The following is an 18,208-nucleotide window of genomic DNA, read 5'->3' on the forward strand; positions in this document are numbered from 1 at the left end:
GTCGGGGCCAGAACCTGAGGATTCCTCTCCAGTGTTGCCATGGATCTTGGGGTGCTTCTGAGTCTCCCCAGCGGAGTCAGGCCTCGTCTCGAGTGGGGACATGCACGTGCACTTTCCTCCCGAGCTGCAGCAGTAGTGTCACGCTTCCTGTCACGTGGATCAAGGGATCTGTGGCTTTCCCTCGAGGCTTTCCCATGGGGCTGTGCCACGTGCCACCTTGGTGTGAGTCGATCCTCGGCGTGAAAGACGAGCCGGTGAAGGGAAAAGAGGTTCCTCTGGAATGGACTGAGACATCTGGGGGACTCTTGGAATGGTGACACGACCCTGGAGTTCCTCTCGCCGTTCCTGTTGAGACGGCCTCCTCTTGAGATGCGACGGGAACGCCGGGAACTCTTTCCCGACGAAGCAGGGAAAGGATCCCTCATCTCGAGCTACGAGGCGGAAACGAGGCTCCTCTGGATGTGGGCGGGACCCTCGTGATTCCTCTCGAGTGGAGACGGTTATGTCGGGGAACTTCTTGATTTGCACCAAGGGTGTGAAGGACCCTTTCAAAGTTCCCGAGTGGAGGTGTGATCAGCCTCGAGACGCCTCAGCGGAAATGGGCCTCATCTCGCCTGGAGGGGAGAACCTCCTGGATTTTCTAGAGTTGCGGCAGGTCTTCTCGAGTTACGACAGGGACCTCAGGGACCCGCTCTGGTGGCCTCAAGAAAGGCCAGTCCCCGTGCGAGTTTCTAGGGGCCATCTCGGGATTCCTCTCCCGTCCAAGCCGGGGCCTCAGTCCTTGTGTGGAGTCGGGGCCGGAACCTGACGATTCCTCTCCAGTGTTGCCATGGATCTTGGGGTGCTTCTGAGTCTCCCCAGGGGAGTCAGGCCTCGTCTCGAGTGGGGGCATGCACGTGCGCTTTCCTCCCGAGCTGCAGCAGTAGTGTCACGCTTCCTGTCACGTGGATCAAGGGATCTGTGGCTTTCCGTCGAGGCTGTCCCTCGAGGCTTTCCCACGAGGCTTTCCCACAGGGCTGTGCCACGTGCCACCTTGGTGTGAGTCGATCCTCGGCGTGAAAGACGAGCCGGTGAAGGGAAAAGAGGTTCCTCTGAAATGGACTGAGACATCTGGGGGACTCTTGGAATGGTGGCACGACCCTGGAGTTCCTCTCGCCGTTCCTGTTGAGAGAGCCTCCTCTTGAGATGCGACGGGAACGCCGGGAACTCTTTCCCGACGAAGCAGGGAAAGGATCCCTCATCTCGAGCTACGAGGCGGAAACGGGGCTCCTCTGGATGTGGGCGGGACCCTCGTGTTTCCTCTCGAGTGGAGACGGGTATGTCGGGGAACTTCTTGATTTGCGCCAAGGGTGTGAAGGACCCTTTCGAAGTTCCAGAGGTGAGGTGTGATCAGCCTCGAGACGCCTCAGCGGAAATGGGCCTCATCTCGCCTGGAGGGGAGAACCTCCTGGATTTTCTCGAGTTGCGGCAGGTCTTCTCGAGTTACGACGAGGACCTCAGGGACCCGCTTTGGTGGCCTCAGGAAATGTCAGTACCCATGCGAGTTGCTAGGGGTCATCTCGGGATTCATGTCCCGTCCATGCTGGGGCCTAAGACCTTATGTGGAGTCGGGGCCGGAACCTGAGGATTCCTCTCCATGTTGCCATGGATCTTGGGGTGCTTCTGAGTCTCCCCAGGGGAGTCAGGCCTCGTCTCGAGTGGGGGCATGCACGTGCGCTTTCCTCCTGAGCTGCAGCAGTAGTGTCACGCTTCCTGTCACGTGGATCAAGGGATCTGTGGCTTTCCCTCGAGGCTGTCCCTCGAGGCTATCCCACGAGGCTTTCCCACAGGGCTGTGCCACGTGCCACCTTGGTGTGAGTCGATCCTCGGCGTGAAAGACGAGCCTGTGAAGGGAAAAGAGGTTCCTCTGGAATGGACTGAGACATCTGGGGGACTCTTGGAATGGTGGCACGACCCTGGAGTTCCTCTCGTCGATCCTCTTGAGAGGGCCTCCACTTGAGATGCGACGGGGACGCCGGGAACTCTATACCGACGAAGAAGGGAAAGGATCCCTCATCTCCAGCTACGAGGTGGAAACGGGGCTCCTCTGGATGTGGGCGGGACCCTCGTGTTTCCTCTCGAGTGGAGACGGGTATGTCGGGCAACTTCTTGATTTGCACCAAGGGTGTGAAGGACCTTTCGAAGTTCCAGAGGTGAGGTTTGATCAGCCTCGAGACGCTTCACCGGTTATGGGCGTCATCTCGCCTGGAGGGGAGAACCTCCTGGATTTTCTCGAGTTGTGGCAGGTCTTCTAGAGTTACGACTTGGACCTCAGGGACCCGCTCTGGTGGCCTCAGTAAAGGCCAATACCCATGCGAGTTGCTAGGGGCCATCTCGGGATTCATCTCCCGTCCATGCCGGTGCCTAAGACTGCATGTGGAGTCGGGCCCGGAACCTGAAATTCCTCTCCATGTTGCCATGGACCTTGGGGTGCTTCTGAGTCTCACCAGGGGAGTCAGGCTTCGTCTCGAGTGGGGTCATGCACGTGCGCTTTCCTCCCGAGCTGCAGCTGTAGAGTCACGCTTCCCGTCACGTGGATCAAGGGATCTGTGGCTTTCCCTCGAGGCGTTCGATCGAGGCTTTCCCACGATGCTTTCCCACAGGGCTGTGCCACGTGCCACCTTGGTGTGAGTCGATCCTCGGAGTGAAAGACGAGCCGGTGAAGGGAATAGAGGTTCCTCTGGAATGGACTGAGACATCTGGGGGACTCTTGGAATGGTGACACGACCCTGGATTTCCTCTCACCGTTCCTGTTGAGACGGCCTCCTCTTGAGATGCGACGGGAACACCGGGAACTCTTTCCCAACGAAGCAGGGAAAGGATCCCTCATCTCGAGCTACGAGGCGGAAACGGGGCTCCTCTGGATGTGGGCGGGACCCTCGTGTTTCCTCTCGAGTGGAGACGGGTATGTCGGGGAACTTCTTGATTTGCACCAAGGGTGTGAAGGACCCTTTCGAAGTTCCAGAGGTGAGGTGCGATTAGCCTTGAGACGCCTCAGCGGAAATGGGCCTCATCTCGCCTGGAGGGGAGAACCTCCTGGATTTTCTCGACTTGCGGCAGGTCTTCTCGAGTTACGACGGGGACCTCAGGGACCCGCTCTGGTGGCTTCGGGAAAGGCCAGTCCCCATGCGAGTTGCTAGGGACCATCTCGGGATTCCTCTCCCGTCGATGCCGGGGCCTAAGACCTTGTGAGGAGTCGGGGCCGGAACCTGAGGATTCCTCTCCAATGTTGACATGGATCTTGGGGTGCCTCTGAGTCTCCCCAGGGGAGTCAAGCCTCGTCTCGAGTGGGGGCATGCACGTGCGCTTTGCTCCCGAGCTGCAGAAGTAGTGTCACGCTTCCTGGCACGTGGATCAAGGGATCTGTGGCTTTCCCTCGAGGCTTTCCCTGGAGGCTTTCCCACGAGGCTTTCCCACAAGGATGTACCACGTGCCACCTTGGTGTGAGTCGATCCTCGGCGTGAAAGACGAGCCGGTGAAGGGAAAACAGTTTCCTCTTGAATGGACTAGGACATCAGGGGGACTCTTGGAATGGTGGCTCGACCCTGGAGTTCCTCTCGCCGTTCCTGTTGATACGGACTCCTCTTGAGATGCGACGGGAACGCCAGGAATTCTTTCCCGACGAAGCAGGGAAAGGATCCCTCATCTCGAGCTACGAGGCGGAAATGGGGCTCCTCTGGATGTGGGCGGGACCCTCGTGTTTCCTCTCGAGTGGACACGGGCATGTCGGGGAACTTCTTGAGTTGCACCAAGGCTGTGAAGGACCCTTTCGAAGTTCCAGAGGTGAGGTGCGATTAGCCTTGAGACGCCTCAGTGGAAATGGGCCTCATCTCGCCTGGAGGGGAGAACCTCCTGGATTTTCTCGAGTTGCGGCAGGTCTTCTCGAGTTACGACGGGGACCTCAGGGACCCGCTCTGTTGGCCTCGGGAAAGGCCAATCCCCATGTGAGTTGCTAGGGGCCATCTCGGGATTCCTCTCCCGTCGATGCCGGGCCCTAAGCCCTTGTGTGGAGTCGGGGCCGGAACCTGAGGATTCCTCTCCAGTGTTGCCATGGATCTTGGGGTGCCTCTGAGTCTCCCCAGCGGAGTAAGGCCTCGTCTCGAGTTGGGGCATGCACATTCGCTTTCCTCCCGAGCTGCAGCAGAAATGTCACGCTTCCTGTCACGTGGATCAAGGGATCTGTGGCTTTCCCTCGAGCCTTTCCCACAGGGCTGTCCCACGTGCCACCTTGGTGTGAGTCGATCCTCGGCGTGAAAGACGAGACGGTGAAGGGAAAAGAGGTTCCTCTGGAATGGACTGAGACATCTGGGGGACTCTTGGAATGGTGGCACGACCCTGGAGATCCTCTCGCCGTTCCTGTTGAGAGGGCCTCCACTTGAGATGCGACGGGAACGCCGGGAATTCTTTCCCGACGAAGCAGGGAAAGGATCCCTCATCTCGAGCTACGAGGCGGAAACGGGGCTCCTCTGGATGTGGGCGGGACCCTCGTGTTTCCTCTCGAGTGGAGACGGGTATGTCGGGGAACTTCTTGATTTGCACCAATGGTGTGAAGGACCCTTTCGAAGTTCCAGAGGTGAGATGTGATCAGCCTCGAGACGCCTCAGCGGAAATGGGCCTCATCTCGCCTGGAGGGGAGAACCTCCTGGATTTTCTCGAGTTGCGGCAGGTTTTCTCGAGTTACGACGGGGACCTCAGGGACCCGCTCTGGAGGCCTCAGGAAAGGCCAATCCCCGTGCGAGTTGCTAGGGGCCATCTCGGGATTCCTCTCCCGTCCATGCCGGGGCCTAAGACCTTGTGTGGAGTCGGGGCCGGAACCTGAGGATTCCTCTCCAGTGTTGCCATGGATCTTGGGGTGCTTCTGAGTCTCCCCAGGGGAGTCAGGCCTCGTCTCGAGTGGGGGCATTCACGTGCGCTTTGCTCCCGAGCTGCAGCAGTAGTGTCACGCTTCCTGTCACGTGGATCAAGGGATCTATGGCTTTCCCTCGAGGCTGTCCCTCGAGGCTTTCCCACGAGACTTTCCCACAGGTCTGTGCCACGTGCCACCTTGGTGTGAGTCGATCCTCGGCGTGAAAGACGAGCTGGTGAAGGGACAAGAGGTTCCTCTGGAATGGACTGAGACATCTGGGGGACTGTTGGAATGGTGGCACGACCCTGGAGTTCCTATCGCCGTTCCTGTTGAGAGGGCCTCCTCTTGAGATGCGACGGGAACGCCGGGAACTCTTTCCCGACGAAGCACGGAAAGGATCCCTCATCTCGAACTACGAGGCGGAAACGGCCCTCCTCTGGATGTGGGCGCGACCCTCTGGTTTCCTCTCGAGTGGAGACGAGTATGTCGGGGAACTTCTTGATTTGCACCAAGGGTGTGAAGGAACCTTTCGAAGATCCAGAGGTGAGGTGTGATCAGCCTCGAGATGCCTGAGCGGAAATGGGCCTCAACTCGCCTGGAGGGGAGAACCTCCTGGATTTCCCGAGGTGCGGCAGGTCTTCTCGAGTTACGACGGGGACCTCAGGGACCCGCTCTGGTGGCCTCAGGAAAGGCCAGTCCCCATGCGAGTTGCTAGGGGACCTCTCGGGATTCCTCTCCCGTCCATGCCGCGGCCTCAGTCCTTGTGTGGAGTCGGGGCCAGAACCTGAGGATTCCTCTCCAGTGTTGCCATGGATCTTGGGGTGCTTCTGAGTCTCCCCAGCGGAGTCAGGCCTCGTCTCGAGTGGGGACATGCACGTGCACTTTCCTCCCGAGCTGCAGCAGTAGTGTCACGCTTCCTGTCACGTGGATCAAGGGATCTGTGGCTTTCCCTCGAGGCTTTCCCATGGGGCTGTGCCACGTGCCACCTTGGTGTGAGTCGATCCTCGGCGGTAAAGACGAGCCGGTGAAGGGAAAAGAGGTTCCTCTGGAATGGACTGAGACATCTGGGGGACTCTTGGAATGGTGACACGACCCTGGAGTTCCTCTCGCCGTTCCTGTTGAGACGGCCTCCTCTTGAGATGCGACGGGAACGCCGGGAACTCTTTCCCGACGAAGCAGGGAAAGGATCCCTCATCTCGAGCTACGAGGCGGAAACGAGGCTCCTCTGGATGTGGGCGGGACCCTCGTGATTCCTCTCGAGTGGAGACGGTTATGTCGGGGAACTTCTTGATTTGCACCAAGGGTGTGAAGGACCCTTTCAAAGTTCCCGAGTGGAGGTGTGATCAGCCTCGAGACGCCTCAGCGGAAATGGGCCTCATCTCGCCTGGAGGGGAGAACCTCCTGGATTTTCTAGAGTTGCGGCAGGTCTTCTCGAGTTACGACAGGGACCTCAGGGACCCGCTCTGGTGGCCTCAAGAAAGGCCAGTCCCCGTGCGAGTTTCTAGGGGCCATCTCGGGATTCCTCTCCCGTCCAAGCCGGGGCCTCAGTCCTTGTGTGGAGTCGGGGCCGGAACCTGACGATTCCTCTCCAGTGTTGCCATGGATCTTGGGGTGCTTCTGAGTCTCCCCAGGGGAGTCAGGCCTCGTCTCGAGTGGGGGCATGCACGTGCGCTTTCCTCCCGAGCTGCAGCAGTAGTGTCACGCTTCCTGTCACGTGGATCAAGGGATCTGTGGCTTTCCGTCGAGGCTGTCCCTCGAGGCTTTCCCACGAGGCTTTCCCACAGGGCTGTGCCACGTGCCACCTTGGTGTGAGTCGATCCTCGGCGTGAAAGACGAGCCGGTGAAGGGAAAAGAGGTTCCTCTGAAATGGACTGAGACATCTGGGGGACTCTTGGAATGGTGGCACGACCCTGGAGTTCCTCTCGCCGTTCCTGTTGAGAGAGCCTCCTCTTGAGATGCGACGGGAACGCCGGGAACTCTTTCCCGACGAAGCAGGGAAAGGATCCCTCATCTCGAGCTACGAGGCGGAAACGGGGCTCCTCTGGATGTGGGCGGGACCCTCGTGTTTCCTCTCGAGTGGAGACGGGTATGTCGGGGAACTTCTTGATTTGCGCCAAGGGTGTGAAGGACCCTTTCGAAGTTCCAGAGGTGAGGTGTGATCAGCCTCGAGACGCCTCAGCGGAAATGGGCCTCATCTCGCCTGGAGGGGAGAACCTCCTGGATTTTCTCGAGTTGCGGCAGGTCTTCTCGAGTTACGACGGGGACCTCAGGGACCCGCTTTGGTGGCCTCAGGAAATGTCAGTACCCATGCGAGTTGCTAGGGGTCATCTCGGGATTCATGTCCCGTCCATGCTGGGGCCTAAGACCTTATGTGGAGTCGGGGCCGGAACCTGAGGATTCCTCTCCATGTTGCCATGGATCTTGGGGTGCTTCTGAGTCTCCCCAGGGGAGTCAGGCCTCGTCTCGAGTGGGGGCATGCACGTGCGCTTTCCTCCTGAGCTGCAGCAGTAGTGTCACGCTTCCTGTCACGTGGATCAAGGGATCTGTGGCTTTCCCTCGAGGCTGTCCCTCGAGGCTATCCCACGAGGCTTTCCCACAGGGCTGTGCCACGTGCCACCTTGGTGTGAGTCGATCCTCGGCGTGAAAGACGAGCCTGTGAAGGGAAAAGAGGTTCCTCTGGAATGGACTGAGACATCTGGGGGACTCTTGGAATGGTGGCACGACCCTGGAGTTCCTCTCGTCGATCCTCTTGAGAGGGCCTCCACTTGAGATGCGACGGGGACGCCGGGAACTCTATACCGACGAAGAAGGGAAAGGATCCCTCATCTCCAGCTACGAGGTGGAAACGGGGCTCCTCTGGATGTGGGCGGGACCCTCGTGTTTCCTCTCGAGTGGAGACGGGTATGTCGGGCAACTTCTTGATTTGCACCAAGGGTGTGAAGGACCTTTCGAAGTTCCAGAGGTGAGGTTTGATCAGCCTCGAGACGCTTCACCGGTTATGGGCGTCATCTCGCCTGGAGGGGAGAACCTCCTGGATTTTCTCGAGTTGTGGCAGGTCTTCTAGAGTTACGACTTGGACCTCAGGGACCCGCTCTGGTGGCCTCAGTAAAGGCCAATACCCATGCGAGTTGCTAGGGGCCATCTCGGGATTCATCTCCCGTCCATGCCGGTGCCTAAGACTGCATGTGGAGTCGGGCCCGGAACCTGAAATTCCTCTCCATGTTGCCATGGACCTTGGGGTGCTTCTGAGTCTCACCAGGGGAGTCAGGCTTCGTCTCGAGTGGGGTCATGCACGTGCGCTTTCCTCCCGAGCTGCAGCTGTAGAGTCACGCTTCCCGTCACGTGGATCAAGGGATCTGTGGCTTTCCCTCGAGGCGTTCGATCGAGGCTTTCCCACGATGCTTTCCCACAGGGCTGTGCCACGTGCCACCTTGGTGTGAGTCGATCCTCGGAGTGAAAGACGAGCCGGTGAAGGGAATAGAGGTTCCTCTGGAATGGACTGAGACATCTGGGGGACTCTTGGAATGGTGACACGACCCTGGATTTCCTCTCACCGTTCCTGTTGAGACGGCCTCCTCTTGAGATGCGACGGGAACACCGGGAACTCTTTCCCAACGAAGCAGGGAAAGGATCCCTCATCTCGAGCTACGAGGCGGAAACGGGGCTCCTCTGGATGTGGGCGGGACCCTCGTGTTTCCTCTCGAGTGGAGACGGGTATGTCGGGGAACTTCTTGATTTGCACCAAGGGTGTGAAGGACCCTTACGAAGTTCCAGAGGTGAGGTGTGATCAGCCTCGAGACGCCTCAGCGAAAATGGGCGTCATCTCGCCTGGAGGGGAGAACCTCCTGGATTTTCTCGAGTTGCGGCAGGTCTTCTCGAGTTACGACGGGGACCTCAGGGACCGGCTCTGGGGGCCTCAGGAAAGGCCTGTCCCCATGCGAGTTGCTGGGGGACCTCTGGGGATTCCTCTTACATCCATGACGGGGCCTCAGTTCCTGTGTGGAGTCGGGACCGGAACCTGGGGATTGCTCTCCAGTGTTGCCATGGATCTTGGGGTGCTTCTGAGTCTCCCCAGGGGAGTCAGGCCTCGACTCGAGTGGGTGCATGCACGTGCGCTTTCCTCCCGAGCTGCAGCAGTAGTGTCACGCTTCCTGTCACGTGAATCAAGGGATCTGCGGCTTTCCCTCGAGGCTGTCCCTCGAGGCTTTCCCACGAGGCTTTCCCACAGGGATGTGCCACGTGCCACATTGGTGTGAGTCAATCCTCGGTATGAAAGACGAACCGGTAAAGGGAGAAGAAGTTCCTCTGGAATGGACTGACATATCTGGGGGACTCTTGGAATGGTGGCACGACCCTGGAGTCCCTCTCGCCGTTCCTGTTGAGAGGGCATCCTCTTGAGATGCGACGGGAAGGCCGGGAACTCTTTCCCGACGAAGCAGGGAAAGGATCCCTCATCTCGAGCTACGAGGCGGAAACGGGGCTTTTCTTGATGTGGGCGGGACCCTCGTATTTCCTCTCGACTGGAGACGGGTATGTCGGGGAACTTCTTGATTTGCACCAAGGGTGTGAAGGACCCTTTCGAAGTTCCAGAGGGGAGGTGTGATCCACCTCGTGACACCTCAGCAGAAATGGGCCTCATCTCGCCTGGAGGGGAGAACCTCCTGGATTTTCTCGAGTTGCGGCAGGTCTTCTCGAGTTACGACGGGGACCTCAGGGACTCGCTCTGGTGGCCTCAGGAGAGGCCAGTCCCCATGCGAGTTGCTAGGGGCCATCTCGGGATACCTCTCCCATCCATGCCGGGACCTAAGACCTTGTGTGGAGTCGGGGCCGGAACCTGAGGATTCCTCTCCATGTTGCCATGGATCTTGGGGTGCTTCTGAGTCTCCCCAGGGGAGTCAGGCTTCGTGTCGAGTGGGGGCATGCACGTGTGCTTTCCTCCCGAGCTGCAGCAGTAGTGTCACGCTTCCTGTCACGTGGATCAAGGGATCTGTGGCTTTCCCTCGAGGCGTTCGCTCGAGGCTTTCCCACGAGGCTTTCCCACAGGGCTGTGCCTCGTGCCACCAAGTGTGAGTCGATCCTCGGCGTGAAAGACGAGCCGGTGAAGGGAAAAGAGGTTCCTCTGGAATGGACTGAGACATCTGGGGGACTCTTGGAATGGTGGCACGACCCTCGAGTTCCTCTCGCCGTTCCTGTTGACAGGGCCTCCTCTTGAGATGCGACGGGAACGCCGGGAACTCTATCCCGACGAAGCAGGGAAAGGATCCCTCATCTCGAGCTGCGAGGCTGAAATGGGGCTCCTCTGGATGTGGGCGGGACCCTCGTGTTTCCTCTCGAGTGGAGTCGGGGAACTTCTTGAGTTGCACCAAGTGTGTGAAGGACCCTTACCAAGTTCCAGAGGAGAGGTGTGATCAGCCTCGAGACGCCTCAGTGGAAATGGGCCTCATCTCGCCTGGAGGGGAGAACCTCCTGGATTTTCTCGAGTTGCGGCAGGTCTTCTCGAGTTACGACGGGGACCTCAGGGACCCGCTCTGGTGGCCTCAGGAGAGGCCAGTCCCCATGCGAGTTGCTAGGGGCCATCTCGCGATACGTCTCCCATCCATGCCGGGACCTAAGACCTTGTGTGGAGTCGGGGCCGGAACCTGAGGATTCCTCTCCATGTTGCCATGGATCTTGGGGTGCTTCTGAGTCTCCCCAGGGGAGTCAGGCTTCGTGTCGAGTGGGGGCATGCACGTGTGCTTTCCTCCCGAGCTGCAGCAGTAGAGTCACGCTTCCTGTCACGTGGATCAAGGGATCTGTGGCTTTCCCTCGAGGCGTTTGCTCGAGGCTTTCCCACGAGGCTTTCCCACAGGGCTGTGCCTCGTGCCACCAAGTGTGAGTTGATCCTCGGCGTGAAAGACGAGCCGGTCAAGGGAAAAGAGGTTCCTCTGGAATGGACTGAGACATCTGGGGGACTCTTGGAATGGTGGCACGACCCTGGAGTTCCTCTCGCCGTTCCAGTTGAGAGGGACTCCTCTTGAGATGCGACGGGAACGCCGGGAACTCTTTCCTGACGAAGCAGGGAAAGGATCCCTCATCTCGAGCTACGAGGCGGAAACGGGGCTTCTTTGGATGTGGGCGGGACGTTCGGGTTTCCTCTCGAGTGGAGACGGGTATGTCGGGGAACTTCTTGATTTGCACCAAGGGTGTGAAGGACCCTTTCGAAGTTCCAGAGGTGAGGTGTGATCAGCCTCGAGACGCCTCAGCGGAAATGGGCCTCATCTCCCCTGGAGGGGAGAACCTCCTGGATTTTCTCGAGTTGCGGCAGGTCTTCTCGAGTTACGACGGGGACCTCAGGGACCCGCTCTGGTGGCCTCAGGAAAGGCCAGTCCCCATGCGAGTTGCTAGGGGACCTCTCGGGATTCCTCTCCCGTCCATGCCACGGCCTCAGTCCTTGTGTGGCGTCGGGGCCGGAACCTGAGGATTCCTCTCCAGTGTTGCCATGGATCTTGGGGTGCTTCTGAGTCTCCTCAGGGGAGTCAGGCCTCGTCTTGAGTGGGGGCGTGCACGTGCGCTTTCCTCCCGAGCTGCAGTAGCAGTGTCACGCTTCCTGTGACGTGGATCAAGGGAGATGCGGCTTTCCCTCGAGGATGTCCCTCGAGGCTTTCCGACGAGGCTTTCCCACAGGGCTGTGCCACGTGCCACCTTGGTGTGAATCGATCCTCGGCGTGAACGACGAGCAGGTGAAGGGAAAAGAGGTTCCTCTGGAATGGACAGAGATATCTGGAGGACTCTTGGAATGGTGGAACCACCCTGGAGTTCCTCTCGCCGTTCCTGTTGAGAGGGCCTCCTCTTGAGATGCGAAGGGAACGCCGGGAATTCTTTCCCGACGAAGCAGGGAAAGGATCCCTCACCTCGAGCTACGAGGCGGAAACGGGGCTCCTCTGGATGTGGGCGGGACCCTCGTGTTTCCTCTCGAGTGGAGACGGGTATGTCAGGGAACTTCTTGAGTTGCACCAAGGGTGTGAAGGACCCATTCCACGTTCCAGAGGTGTGGTGTGATTAGCCCCAAGAAGCCTCTGCGGAAATGGGCCTCATCTCGCCTGCAGGGGAGAACCTCCTGGATATTCTCGAGTTGCGGCAGGTCTTCTCGAGTTACGACGGGGACCTCAGGGACCCGCACTGGTGGCCTCAGGAAGGGCCAGTCCCCATGCGAGTTGCTAGGGGCCATCCCGGGATTCCTCTCCCGTCGATGCCGGGGCCTAAGACCTTGTGTGGAGTCGGGGACGGAACCTGAGATTTCCTCTCCAGTGTTGACATGGATTTTGGGGTGCCTCTGAGTCTCCCCAGGGGAGTCAGGCCTCGTCTCGAGTTGGGGCATGCACGTGTGCTTCCCTCCCGAGCTGCAGCAGTAGGGTCACGCTTCCTGTCACGTGGATAGGGGATCTGTGGGTTTCCCTTGATTCTTTCCCTCGAGGCTTTCCCACGAGGCTTTCCCACAGGGCTGTGCCAAGTGCCACCTTGGTGTGAGTCGATCCTCGGCGTGAAAGACGAGCCGGTGAAGGGAAAATAGGTTCCTCTGGAATGGACAGAGACATCTGGGGGACTCTTGGAATGGTGGCACGACCCTGGAGTTCCTCTCGCCGTTCCTGATGAGAGGGCCTCCTCTTGAGATGCGACGGGAACGCCGGGAATTCTTTAACGACGATGCAGGGAAAGGATCCCTCACCTCGAGCTATGAGGCAGAAATGGGGCTCCTCTGGATGTGGGCGGAAACCTCGTGTTTCCTCTCGAGTGGAGAAGGGTATGTCGGGGGACTTCTTGAGTTGCACCAAGGGTGTGAAGGACCCTTTCGACGTTCCAGAGGTGAGGTGTGATTAGCCCCGAGAAGCCTCTGCGGAAATGGGCCTCATCTCGCCTGCAGGGGAGAACCTCCTGGATATTCTCGAGTTGCGGCAGGTCTTCTCGAGTTACGACGGGGACCTCAGGGACCCGCTCTGGTGGCCTCAGGAAGGGCCAGTCCCCATGCGAGTTGCTAGGGGCCATCCCGGGATTCCTCTCCCGTCGATGCCGGGGCCTAAGACCTTGTGTGGAGTCGGGGCCGGAACCTGAGCATTCCTCTCCAGTGTTGACATGGATTTTGGGGTTCCTCTGAGTCTCTCCAGGGGAGTCAGGCCTCGTCTCGTGTAGGGGCATGCACGTGCGCTTTCCTCCCAAGCTGCAGCAGTAGGGTCACGCTTCCTGTCATGTGGATCAAGGGATCTGTGGCTTTCCCTCGAGGCTATACCTCGAGGCTTTCCCAAGAGGCTTTCCCACAGGGCTGTGCCAAGTGCCACCTTGGTGTGAGTCGATCCTCGGCGTGAAAGACGAGCCGGTGAAGGGAAAAGAGGTTCCTCTGGAATGGACAGAGACATCTGGGGGACTTTTGGAATGGTGGCACGACCCTGGAGTTCCTCTCACCGTTCCTGTTGAGAGGGCCTCCTCTTGAGATGCGACGGGAACGCCGGAAATATTTCGCAACGAAGCAGGGAAAGGTTCCCTCACCTCGAGCTATGAGGCAGAAACGGGGCTCCTCTGGATGTGGGCGGGACCCTCGTGTTTCCTCTCGAGTGGAGAAGGGTATGTCGGGGGACCTCTTGAGTTGCACCAAGGGTGTGAAGGACCCTTTCGACGTTCCAGAGGTGAGGTGTGATTAGCCCCGAGAAGCCTCTGCAGAAATGGGCCTCATCTCGCCTGCAAGGGAGAACCTCCTGGATATTCTCGAGTTGCGGCAGGTCTTCTCGAGTTACGACGGGGACCTCCGGGACCCGCTCTGGTGGCCTCAGGAAGGGCCAGTCCCCATGCGAGTTGCTAGGGGCCATCTCGGGATTCCTCTCCAGTCGATGCCGGGGCCGAAGACCTTGCTTGGAGTCGGGGCCGGAACCTGAGCATTCCTCTCCAGTGTTGACATGGATTTTGGGGTGCCTCTGAGTCTCCCAAGGGGAGTCAGGCCTCGTTTCGAGTGGGGGCATGCACGTGCGCCTCCCTCCCGAGCTGCAGCATAGGGTCACGCTTCCTGTCACGGGGATCAAGGGATCTGTGGCTTTCCCTCCAGGCTTTCCCACAGGGCTGTGCCAAGTGCCACCTTGGTGTGAGTCGATCCTCGGCGTGAAAGACGAGCCGGTGAAGGGAAAAGAGGTTCCTCTGGAATGGACAGAGGCATCTGGTTGACTCTTGGAATGGTGGCACGACCCTGGAGTTCCTCTCGCCGTTCCTGTTGAGAGGGCCTCCACTTGAGATGCGACGGGAACGCCGGGAATTCTTTCGCAAGGAAGCAGGGAAACGATCCCTCACCTCGAGCTATGAGGCAGAAACGGGGCTAGTCTGGATGTGGGCGGGACCCTCGTGATTCCTCTCGAGTGGAGAAGGGTATGTCGGGGGACTTCTTGAGTTGCACCAAGGGTGTGAAGGACCCTTTCGACGTTCCAGAGGTGAGGTGTGATTAGCCCCGAGAAGCCTCTGCGGAAATGGGCCTCATCTCGCCTGCAGGGGAGTACTTCCTGGATATTCTGGGGTTGCGGCAGGTCTTCTAGAGTTACGACGGGGACCTCCGGGACCCGCTCTGGTGGCCTCAGGAAGGGCCAGTCACCATGCGAGTTGCTAGGGGCCATCTCGGGATTCCTCTCCCGTCGATGCTGGGGCCTAAGACCTTGTGTGGAGTCGGGGCCGGAACCTGAGCATTCCTCTCCAGTGTTGTCAAGGATTTTGGGGTGCCTCTGAGTCTCTCCAGGGGATTCAGGCCTCGTCTCGAGTGGGGGCATGCATGTGCGCTTTCCTCCCCAGCTGCATCAGTAGGGTCACGCTTCCTGTCACGTGGATAAAGGGATCTGTGGCTTTCTCTCGACGCTTTCCCACAGGGCTGTGCCAAGTGCCACCTTGGTGTGAGTCGATCCTCGGCGTGAAAGACGAGCCGGTGAAGGGAAACTAGGTTCCTCTGGAATGGACAGAGACATCTGAGGGACTCTGGGAATGGTGGCACGACCCTGGAGTTCCTCTCGCCGTTCCTGATGAGAGGGCCTCCTCTTGAGATTCGACGGGAACGCCGGGAATTATTTCCCCACGAAGCAGGGAAAGTATCCCCCACCTCGAGCTACGAGGCGGAAACGGGGCTCCTCTGGATGTGGGCGGGACCCTCGTGTTTCCTCTCGAGTGGAGAAGGGTATGTCGAGGAACTTCTTGAGTTGCACCAAGGGTGTGAAGGACCCTTTCGACGTTCCAGAGGTGAGGTGTGATTAGCCCCGAGAAGCCTCTGCGGAAATGGGCCTCATTTCGCCTGCAGGGAAGAACCTCCTGGATATTCTCGAGTTGCGGCAGGTCTTCTCGAGTTACGACGGGGACCTCAGGGACCCGCTCTGGTGGCCGCAGGAAGGGCCAGTCCCCATGCGAGTTGCTAGGGGCCACCTCGGGATTCCTCTCCCGTCGATGCCGGGGCCTAAGACCTTGTGTCGAGTCGGGGCCGGAACCTGAGGATTCCTCTCCAGTGTTGACATGGATTTTGGGGTGCCTCTGAGTCTCCCCAGGGGAGTCAGGCCTCGTCTCGAGTGGCTGCATGCACGTGCGCTTTCCTCCCGAGCTGCAGCAGTAGGGTCACGCTTCCTGTCACGTGGATCAAGGGATCTGTGGCTTTCCCTCGAGGCTATACCTCGAGGCTTTCCCACGAGGCTTTCCCTCAGGGCTGTGCCAAGTGCCACCTTGGTGTGAGTCGATCCTCGGCGTGAAAGACGAGCCAGTGAAGGGAAAATAGGTTCCTCTGGAATGGAAAGAGACCTCTGGGGGACTCTTGGAATGGTGGCACGACCCTGGAGTTCCTCTCGCCGTTCCTGTTGAGAGGGCCTCCTCTTGAGATACGACGGGAACGCTGGGAATTCTTTTCCGCCGAAGCAGGGAAAGGATCCCTCACCTCGAGCTACGAGGCGGAAACGGGGCTCCTCTGGATGTGGGCGGGACCCTCGTGTTTCCTCTCGCGTGGAGACGGGTATGTCGGGGAACTTCTTGAGTTGCACCAAGGGTGTGAAGGACCCTTTCGACGTTCCAGAGCTGAGGTGTGAATAGCCCCGAGAAGCCTCTGGGGAAATGGGCCTCATCTCGCCTGCAGGGGAGAACCTCCTGGATATTCTCGAGTTGCGGCAGGTCTTCTCGAGTTACGACGGGGACCTCAGGGACCAGCTCTGGTGGCCTCAGGAAGGGCCAGTCCCCATGCGAGTTGCTAGGGGCCATCCCGGGATTCCTCTCCCTTCGATGCCGGGGCCTAAGACCTTGTGTGGAGTCGGGGCCGGAACCTGAGCATTCCTCTCCAGTGTTGACATGGATTTTGGGGTGCCTCTGAGTCTCTCCAGGGGAGTCAGGCCTCGTCTCGAGTTGGGGCATGCACGTGCACTTTCCTCCCAAGCTGCAGCAGTAGGGTCACGCTTCCTGTCACGTGGATCAAGGGATCTGTGGCTTTCCCTCGAGGCTATACCTCGAGGCTTTCCCAAGAGGCTTCCCCACAGGGCTGTGCCAAGTGCCACCTTGGTGTGAGTCGATCCTCGGCGTGAAAGACGAGCCGGTGAAGGGAAAAGAGGTTCCTCTGGAATGGACAGAGACATCTGGGGGACTCTTGGAATGGTGGCACGACCCTGGAGTTCCTCTCGCCGTTCCTGTTGAGAGGGCCTCCTCTTGAGATGCAACGGGAACGCCGGGAATTCTTTCCCATCGAAGCAGGGAAAGGATCCCTCACCTCGAGCTACGAGGCGGAAACGGGGCTCCTCTGGATGTGGGCGGGACCCTCGTTTTTTCTCTCGAGTGGAGAAGGTTATGTCGGGGAACTTCTTGAGTTGCACCAAGGGTGTGAAGGACCCTTTCGACGTTCCAGAGATGAGGTGTGATTAGCCCCGAGAAGCCTCTGCGGAAATGGGCCTCATCTCGCCTGCAGGGGAGAACCTCCTGGAAATTCTCGAGTTGCGGCAGGTCTTCTCGAGTTACGACGGGAACCTCAGGGACCCGCTCTGGTGGCCTCAGGAAGGGCCAGTCCGAATGCGAGTTGCTAGGGGCCATCTCGGGATTCCTCTCCCGTCGATGCCGGGGCCTAAGAAATTGTGTGGAGTCAGGGCCGGAACCTGAGCATTCCTCTCCAGTGTTGACATGGATTTTGGGGTGCCTCTGAGTCTCCACAGGGGAGTCAGGCCTCGTCTCGAGTGGGGGCATGCACGTGCGCTTCCCTCCCGAGCTGCAGCAGTAGGGTCACGCTTCCTGTCACGGGGATCAAGGGATCTGTGGCTTTCCCTCGAGGCTTTCCCACAGGGCTTTGCCAAGTACCACCTTGGTGTGAGTCGATCCTCGGCGTGAAAGACGAGCCGGTGAAGGGAAAAGAGGTTCCTCTGGAATGGACTGAGACATCTGGGGGACTCTTGGAATGGTGGCACAACCCTGAAGTTCCTCTCGCCGTTCCTGTTGAGAGGGCCTCCTCTTGAGTTGCGATGGGAACACCGGGAATTCTTTCCCGAAGGATTAGGGAAAGGATCCCTCACCTCGAGCTACGAGGCGGAAACGGGGCTCCACTGGATGTGGGCGGGACCCTCGTGTTTCCTCTCGAGTGGAGAAGGGTATGTCGGGGGACCTCTTGAGTTGCACCAAGGGTGTGTAGGACCCTTTCGACGTTCCAGAGGTGAGGTGTGATTAGCCCCGAGAAGCCTCTGCGGAAATGGGCCTCATCTCGCCTGCAAGGGAGAACCTCCTGGATATTCTCGAGTTGCGGCAGGTCTTCTCGAGTTACGACGGGGACCTCAGGGACCTGCTCTGGTGGCCTCAGGAAGGGCCAGTCCCCATGCGAGTTTCTAGGGGCCATCTCGGGATTCCTCTCCAGTCGATGCCGGGGCCGAAGACCTTGTTTGGAGTCGGGGCCGGAACCTGAGCATTCCTCTCCAGTGTTGACATGGATTTTGGGGTGCCTCTGAGTCTCCCAAGGGGAGTCAGGCCTCGTCTCGAGTGGGGGCATGCACGTGCCCTTCCCTCCCGAGCTGCAGCAGTAGGGTCACGCTTCCTGTCACGTGGATCAAGGGATCTGTGGCTTTCCCTCCAGGCTTTCCCACAGGGCTGTGCCAAGTGCCACCTTGGTGTGAATCGATCCTCGGCGTGAACGAGGAGCAGGTGAAGGGAAAAGAGGTTCCTCTGGAATGGACAGAGATATCTGGAGGACTCTTGGAATGGTGGAACCACCCTGGAGTTCCTCTCGCCGTTCCTGTTGAGAGGGCCTCCTCTTGAGATGCGAAGGGAACGCCGGGAATTCTTTCCCGACGAAGCAGGGAAAGGATCCCTCACCTCGAGCTACGA

Source organism: Budorcas taxicolor, chromosome 25 (genome assembly GCF_023091745.1).
Source record: "Budorcas taxicolor isolate Tak-1 chromosome 25, Takin1.1, whole genome shotgun sequence".
NCBI classification, from domain to species: Eukaryota; Metazoa; Chordata; class Mammalia; order Artiodactyla; family Bovidae; genus Budorcas; species Budorcas taxicolor.